This window comes from Wyeomyia smithii, chromosome 1 (assembly GCF_029784165.1).
Source record: "Wyeomyia smithii strain HCP4-BCI-WySm-NY-G18 chromosome 1, ASM2978416v1, whole genome shotgun sequence".
NCBI lineage: Eukaryota > Metazoa > Arthropoda > Insecta > Diptera > Culicidae > Wyeomyia > Wyeomyia smithii.
The window spans coordinates 121,571,911-121,580,678 of NC_073694.1; the positions used below are offsets into that span (position 1 = coordinate 121,571,911).

Consider the following 8,768-nt stretch of genomic DNA (forward strand, 5'->3'; position numbering starts at 1 on the left):
ATATTTTTTCTTACTTTTTAAGCGGTCCGTGACGACCCCAGCTCAAGATATGGCCACCAATGAACTAGGTTTATAATTTCAAATCAGACGTTATAGGTGTCGCATAATGGGCTTTGGCACAACAACCCCGAGTATTCGGAACACAACCGGAACAAGTCCGCATTTTTACATTTTACATTGAGAGGCATGGTAGGATTTTAAGCACTTCTAAGCACTGCTTTGATCATCGTTACCATGTCACTGAAACATATTCCGACCATATATCCGAAACCAGTCAATTAACTCTGGCCATCCTCTTCGTTAATAAAAAATATGAATGAAAACTAGGAGAAAAGCAAAACCGTTCCGAACCGAAATTGAACAGTTTCAAAGTTTAACCGTGCCAAAATTTAACAGGATCTGTATATAAATATACATACCCATACATGTTTAAAAGTTTTCTGTTTTGCCACCCGTGATTCATTTTTTGCCGCGAACTAACACTGTTTTTAGTTTAAGCTACAACAAGCACGATAATCAAGAGTCAAATTCATAAACTCATGCTGTCAAAGAGCAAATAAAAATGCAATATTTTTTTTCAGATATGAGATCATTTGAAAAAATTAATAGAATTTTTTTATTACAATTGGTGTTATGAAAAAGCATATTCCCTACTGAGAATAAAAATGAATGATCATACAGATTCAAAATGTACCAAACTTAAATACGCTCAGTTACAAAACGAAGTAAAGGCCTTAATACACACACGGCGTGACAACGCCTTCCTGACGCCTTCGCCAAAAGAAGGCGACACAAGACCGTGTGGAAGGCACGATGCGTCTACACAGAAGGCAGTCAAGTGCGCAGCCGAAGGCGGCGAACGACTACTTTCTTCACAAGAAGGCAAAGCTAGAAGGTTCTGGTTGAAAGGCGTCCCAACGGAAGGCGCGTTTACGCCTTTTAATTCGTATGGAGAAGACGTCATTACGCCGTGTGTGTATTCGAGTCTTAATAGTTGTTTATTGACAATGCTTTTAGTCGGCGTGCTATGAAAAAGCATATTCTCTACTGAGAATAAAAATGAACGATCATACAGATTCAAAATGTACCAAACTAAAATACGCTCAGTTACAAAACGAAGTAATAGTAGTTTATTGTCAATGCTTTTAGTCGGCGTGCAGCCAAACCGAACCAAGCGTCGAAAAACATTAACTGCCGCAACTGCTGTGTAGTCAAGCTGCTACAGAGAATTTTTGTTATAATATCGTTATCAAATGCTCAAACGATTTCGTTACTTCATAATAGATAGATTATTACTTCTCATATCCACTGGGTGTCAATAACTCATCTGAGAAAACGGTGCTTAGTTCAGTGTGATCGCACGCCGACCATATATCAATATCATACATATCAATTGAAGAAAAATCATTGATTTTATGTTTGCTATCCTCATAACATCATGCTGTCAAAATGAACTTGATATTTCTGCTGGTTCAATCTCAGTACAGCCATACCCGAATGATGGAGAGAGATAGCAAGAAAAAATGAGATTGAGAGTTGACGCCTAGAGAATCATCGAAACAACGCAAACTCTTTTGTAATGAACCATGCATCGTAGTTGGCTGATTCTGGTGTTGCATCATTTTGGCGTAATATCAGTAGTATGATGTTGACTTTTCGCAGCTCTGGTGCAAAGTTTCATTCAAATCAAAAATGGTCGATATCCGACCGACCATCGGTGATTTGGCGCAATCTTGCTCTATACCAATACAACACACATGAAAGCATGCTAGTAATATAAAATACAAACCTGTCCTTTGTTGTCTCCAATAATCGGTTTGATTAGTTAAACAAATGATGTAATGTGTTTACTGGAAGGATTTAGTACGTTCTAATATGTTCACGTCATTCGTATTCGTGTAGTTCGGTTCGTTGTGTCTTCCGCGTGGCGGAATTTGAATGCCGAGCAAAGCTCATTGTTCGAGATGTTTGCGCCGTCTAGCGGCAAATAGCGACTTTGCTTGTGATGATATCATCAAGGTATGGGTGATTCCTTACCGCAAGCTTTCTATGCGTTTACGTAGGTGTTGAAAATTTCTGCCGGCTGATAGAAGGGTTTTCTACCCGCTTTTGGAGCCTTAAATTTATTAGCCTATCTGGTCCGATCCTGATTCCTTCTCTTTATGGCAACTTTGACTGACCCGTAGGGGAGTCTTACCGGGCAAACATAGCGTGGCGTGCAGTCTCCTAACGGAGTGGCGCTTAAGCTGCACGCTGATTAGGGATCGACCAGGGCCGGCTACAGGTCCCTACAGCATTACTAATGTCTGCTAGTTTAAACCGCTATCAAATATAAATAAACCAAATTTGCATTTCTAATCAGCCGACCGAACGGAGAATAAATCGGTAATATTTCAAAAGCGACGAGTGAATGTATGATCGCATCACTTATCAAGGTGAATCCTGATCCAACTTACCCTTCCCAACTAACAACACCTCCTTCCCGTGACCTTTGTGGAGATGCAGAGATAAACACGGTCTCCAAATAGCAAGGGTCACACTTACATCCCTACCCTCTTCCTACCTGATTGCAAGGACGTGGCCGGCGTTGTTATTGATCCGTTAAAGTATTGAGTCACTAAAACTTGTACAATGAGAATGGTCGGTGACTCCCAGCCCCATTCAGTTGATTCACTGTGCAATTTTACTGATTCGGATCAATCACGGAGTGCAACCATTGATATGTGCAGTCAGTCAAGCTAAGCTAAGCTTTTCGATGTTAGGTTGTGACCGAACTGAAGCTACATTGGAAGGTAAGCCTCCTTGAGCGCAATTTGCCGACCCTGAAAAAAAGAGTGACGCCGGGAAATCAAAAAGTAACAGGAAAAAGGAAGAAAATGGTGGGTGGTGAAAGGAGGGAAATCAAGAGTTGAAAAACCGCCAAACGATCAGAAGTACCGCAGCGTTCGTGTAAGAAGCAAGTGAGTAGAGATCTAGAAAAAAATATAAAAAAGCTAAGTGAGTACCGAATATCAGCCAAAGAAAGAGTGCATTCAGGTAAAGAATACCACCCCACTTTAGCTATGACGTGCTAATAGTTTATGTCCGAGTAGAACCTTTTTTTCTGTTTTTTCACCAAAACGAATATTTTATTCGTTCGTCGTTCGCTCACTTCACACGAGTCGGCCTAGGTGGTGAAATCCGCCTACGTCTAACCGTAAAGGAGTTCCGGGCAGCGACGAGCCCGCGGAATCCTCGGACAACTGGCCCTGATAGTAAAGGAGGACCCTTCTCGGTGGCGCCAATACGGTCTCGTCCGTGGCCCATCGATTGAGTCAAAGGAGGAAGACGCTGAAGAACCTGCTTCCCCGCCAAACCACGCATCCGCCATTGCGATTTTGGTCATCATACTAGAGCAGCGTAAAACAGCAATGAGTTTTCCCCCTCCCCCGCAACCAGCAACGCAGCATCGCAGCAACAGCAACGCAGCCCAGCAGAACCAGAACCCTTCGAAGTAGCCGGTACGTACCGTGAGAAGAAGAGTGATCCGCTAGCGCCACCCCCCCCACACACACACGCACCACCTTAGATACGTAATTAAACAAAGTAAAGATTGAATGAACAGTTTTTCCATTTAAGGTCAAAAGAAACCTCCTAGGAATCCAATAGTTTTTTGCACAACTTTCTCGGGAGCACTATCTGCCCAAATAGTCATAGTGATATCGACAAAAGAGAAACTTATTACAAATATGTTCCCGAATATCTGTCAGAATCATGAGATCCATGAATGAGAGCATTTCCAGTTACCATGCCTCGAAACCTGAACCTAATAAAATTATGTTATTCTTGTCTCATTACATAATAATTGACGTTAGGCATCTAAATACCAACATATTAAAAGCAACGATACTTCGAAATAAATATTTTGACGATGATGTCCCTATTTCGATAATATAAACCATTTCAAATGATTTCGTACCGTCCTTCCTTTTCGACAAAGCTCTTGGAGCGCAATGATGCCGAAGTGGCGGGGTTCTAGCTTATCCAGCAGAATCCAAATCGTCGTACTTATTTCGTCGGCTAGAACATTGCCGGTTTTTCCGGTTCGTATTCAATTCATGATTGATGTATGTAGTATATTGATTTTAACATGCTCCTTTACTAGGACTGCGTTATCTAGTCAACCGACGGAGTCGCAGTTTCGGGTGTATTTTCCCTGGTGACCACGAATGTCAATTTCAGTAGGCAGACTTTTGCTATATGCGATAAGGAGGCTTATATGGGGAAAAATCGGAAAATCTTGAATTTTCCCATATCTACCCTGGTGACCACGAATGTCAATTGGGCCGAACAACTCAATATTTTCCAATATGCCTAGGGTCTTAGTCAACATCTCCAATCGATTAGATTTCTCTATCAGTAGGCAGACTTTTGCTATATGCGATAAGGAGGCTTATATGGGGAAAAATCGAAAAATCTTGAATTTTCCCATGTCTACCCTGGTGACCAGGAATGCCAGTTGGGCCGAACAAGTCAATATTTTTCAATATGCCTGGGGTCCTAGTCAACATCTCCAATCGATTATATTTCCCTATCAGTAGGCAGACTTTTACTAAATGCGATAAGGGGGAGGCTTATATGGGAAAAATCGAAAAATCTTGAATTTTCCCATATCTACTCTGGTGACCAGGAATGTCAATTGGGCCGAACAACTCAATATTTTCCAATATGCCTAGGGTCCTAGTCAACATCTCCAATCGATAAGATTTCCCTATCAGTAGGCAGACTTTTGCAATATGCGATAAGGGGGAGGCTTATATGGGGAAAAATCGAAAAACTTGAATTTTCCCATATCTACCCTGGTGACCACGAATGTCAATTGGGCCGAACAACTCAATATTTTCCAATATGCCTAGGGTCCTAGTCAACATCTCCAATCAATTAGATTTGTCTATCAGTAGGCAGACGTTTGCGATATGCGATAAGGAGGCTTATATGGGGAAAAATCGAAAAATCTTGAATTTTCCCATATCTACCCTAGTGACCACGAATGTCAATTGGGCCGAACAACTCAATATTTTTCAACATGCCTAGGATCCTAGTCAAAATCTCCAATCGATTAGATTTCCCTATCAGTAGGCAGACTTTTGCTATATGCGATAAGGGGGAGGCTTACATGGGGAAAAATCGAAAAATCTTGAATTTTCCCATATCTACCCTGGTGACCACGAATGTCAATTGGGCCGAACAACTCAATATTTTCCAATATGCCTAGGGTCCTAGTCAACATCTCCAATCGATTAGATTTCTCTATCAGTAGGCAGACTTTTGCTATATGCGATAAGGAGGCTTATATGGGGAAAAATCGAAAAATCTTGAATTTTCCCATGTCTACCCTGGTGACCAGGAATGCCAGTTGGGCCGAACAAACCAATATTTTTCAATATGCCTAGGGTCATAGTCAACATCTCCAATCGATTATATTTCCCTATCAGTAGGCAGACTTTTACTAAATGCGATAAGGGGGAGGCTTATATGGGGAAAAATCGAAAAATCTTGAATTTTCCCATATCTACTCTGGTGACCAGGAATGCCAGTTGGGCCGAACAAACCAATATTTTTCAATATGCCTAGGGTCATAGTCAACATCTCCAATCGATTAGATTTCTCTATCAGTAGGCAGACTTTTGCTATATGCGATAAGGAGGCTTATATGGGGAAAAATCGAAAAATCTTGAATTTTCCCATGTCTACCCTGGTGACCAGGAATGCCAGTTGGGCCGAACAAGTCAATATTTTCCAATATGCCTAGGGTCCTAGTCAACATCTCCAATCAATTAGATTTGTCTATCAGTAGGCAGACTTTTGCTATATGCGACAAGGAGGCTTATATGGGGAAAAATCGAAAAATCTTGAATTTTCCCATATCTACCCTAGTGACCACGAATGTCAATTGGGCCGAACAACTCAATATTTTTCAACATGCCTAGGATCCTAGTCAAAATCTCCAATCGATTAGATTTCCCTATCAGTAGGCAGGCTTTTGCTATATGCGATAAGGGGGAGGCTTACATGGGGAAAAATCGAAAAATCTTGAATTTTCCCATATCTACCCTGGTGACCACGAATGTCAATTGGGCCGAACAACTCAATATTTTCCAATATGCCTAGGGTCTTAGTCAACATCTCCAATCGATTAGATTTCTCTATCAGTAGGCAGACTTTCGCTATATGCGATAAGGAGGCTTATATGGGGAAAAATCGAAAAATCTTGAATTTTCCCATATCTACCCTAGTGACCACGAATGTCAATTGGGCCGAACAACTCAATATTTTCCAACATGCCTAGGGTCCTAGTCAACATCTCCAATCGATTAGATTTCCCTATCAGTAGGCAGACTTTTGCAATATGCGATAAGGGGGAGGCTTATATGGGGAAAAATCTAAAAATCTTGAATTTTCCCATGTCTACCCTGGTGACCAGGAATGCCAGTTGGGCCGAACAAGTCAATATTTTTCAATATGCCTAGGGTCCTAGTCAACATCTCCAATCGATTATATTTCCCTATCAGTAGGCAGACTTTTACTAAATGCGATAAGGGGGAGGCTTATATGGGGAAAAATCGAAAAATCTTGAATTTTCCCATATCTACTCTGGTGACCAGGAATGTCAATTGGGCCGAACAACTCAATATTTTCCAATATGCCTAGGGTCCTAGTCAACATCTCCAATCAATTAGATTTGTCTATCAGTAGGCAGACTTTTGCGATATGCGGTAAGGAGGCTTATATGGGGAAAAATCGAAAAATCTTGAATTTTCCCATATCTACCCTAGTGACCACGAATGTCAATTGGGCCGAACAACTCAATATTTTTCAACATGCCTAGGATCCTAGTTAAAATCTCCAATCGATTAGTTTTCCCTATCAGTAGGCAGACTTTTGCTATATGCGATAAGGAGGCTTATATGGGGAAAAATCGAAAAATCTTGAATTTTCCCATGTCTACCCTGGTGACCAGGAATGCCAGTTGGGCCGAACAAGTCAATATTTTCCAATATGCCTAGGATCCTAGTCAACATCTCCAATCGATTAGATTTCCCTATCAGTAGGCAGACTTTTGCTATATGCGAGAAGGGGGAGGCTTATATGGGGAAAAATCGAAAAATCTTGAATTTTCCCATATCTACCCTGGTGACCACGAATGTCAATTGGGCCGAACAACTCAATATTTTCCAATATGCCTAGGGTCCTAGTCAACATCTCCAATCAATTAGATTTGTCTATCAGTAGGCAGACTTTTGCGATATGCGATAAGGAGGCTTATATGGGGAAAAATCGAAAAATCTTGAATTTTCCCATATCTACCCTAGTGACCACGAATGTCAATTGGGCCGAACAACTCAATATTTTCCAACATGCCTAGGGTCCTAGTCAACATCTCCAATTGATTAGATTTCCCTATCAGTAGGCAGACTTTTGCAATATGCGATAAGGGGGAGGCTTATATGGGGAAAAATCGAAAAATCTTGAATTTTCCCATATCTACCCTGGTGACCAGGAATGTCAATTGGGCCGAACCACTCAATATTTTCCAATATGCCTAGGGTCCTAGTCAACATCTCCAATCGATTAGATTTCCCTATCAGTAGGCAGACTTTTGCAATATGCGATAAGGGGGAGGCTTATATGGGGAAAAATCGAAAAATCTTGAATTTTCCCATATCTACTCTGGTGACCACGAATGTCAATTGGGCCGAACAACTCAATATTTTTCAATATGCCTAGGGTCCTAGTCAACATCTCCAATCGAAAAGATTTCCCTATGAGTAGGCAGACTTTTGCTATATGCGATAAGGGGGAGGCTTATATGGGGAAAAATCGAAAAATCTTGAATTTTCCCATATCTACCCTGGTGACCAGGAATGTCAATTGGGCCGAACAACTCAATATTTTCCAATATGCCTAGGGTCCTAGTCAACATCTCCAATCGATTAGATTTCCCTATCAGTAGGCAGACTTTTGCAATATGCGATAAGGGGGAGGCTTATATGGGGAAAAATTGAAAAATCTTGAATTTTCCCATATCTACCCTGGTGACCACGAATGTCAATTGGGCCGAACAACTCAATATTTTCCAATATGCCTAGGTTCCTAGTCAACATCTCCAATCAATTAGATTTCTCTATCAGTAGGCAGACTTTTGCTATATGCGATAAGGAGGCTTATATGGGGAAAAATCGAAAAATCTTGAATTTTCCCATATCTACCCTGGTGACCAGGAATGTCAATTGGGCCGAACAACTCAATATTTTCCAATATGCCTAGGGTCCTAGTCAACATCTCCAATCGATTAGATTTCCCTATCAGTAGGCAGACTTTTGCAATATGCGATAAGGGGGAGGCTTACATGGGGAAAAATCGAAAAATCTTGAATTTTCCCATATCTACCCTGGTGACCACGAATGTCAATTGGGCCGAACAACTCAATATTTTCCAATATGCCTAGGGTCCTAGTCAACATCTCCAATCGATAAGATTTCTCTATCAGTAGGCAGACTTTTGCTATATGCGATAAGGAGGCTTATATGGGGAAAAATCGAAAAATCTTGAATTTTCCCATATCTACCCTAGTGACCACGAATGTCAATTGGGCCGAACAACTCAATATTTTCCAACATGCCTAGGGTCCTAGTCAACATCTCCAATCGATTAGATTTCCCTATCAGTAGGCAGACTTTTGCAATATGCGATAAGGGGGAGGCTTATATGGGGAAAAATCGAAAAAT

At 41.1% G+C, this 8,768-nt stretch overlaps 1 pseudogene; it reads left to right on the forward strand.

Moving 5' to 3' along the window:
- Window positions 1–3,497, forward strand: part of LOC129717156 (uncharacterized) — a 7,414-nt pseudogene extending 3,917 nt beyond the window's left edge.
- The last annotated feature ends 5,271 nt before the right edge of the window (window positions 3,498–8,768 follow it).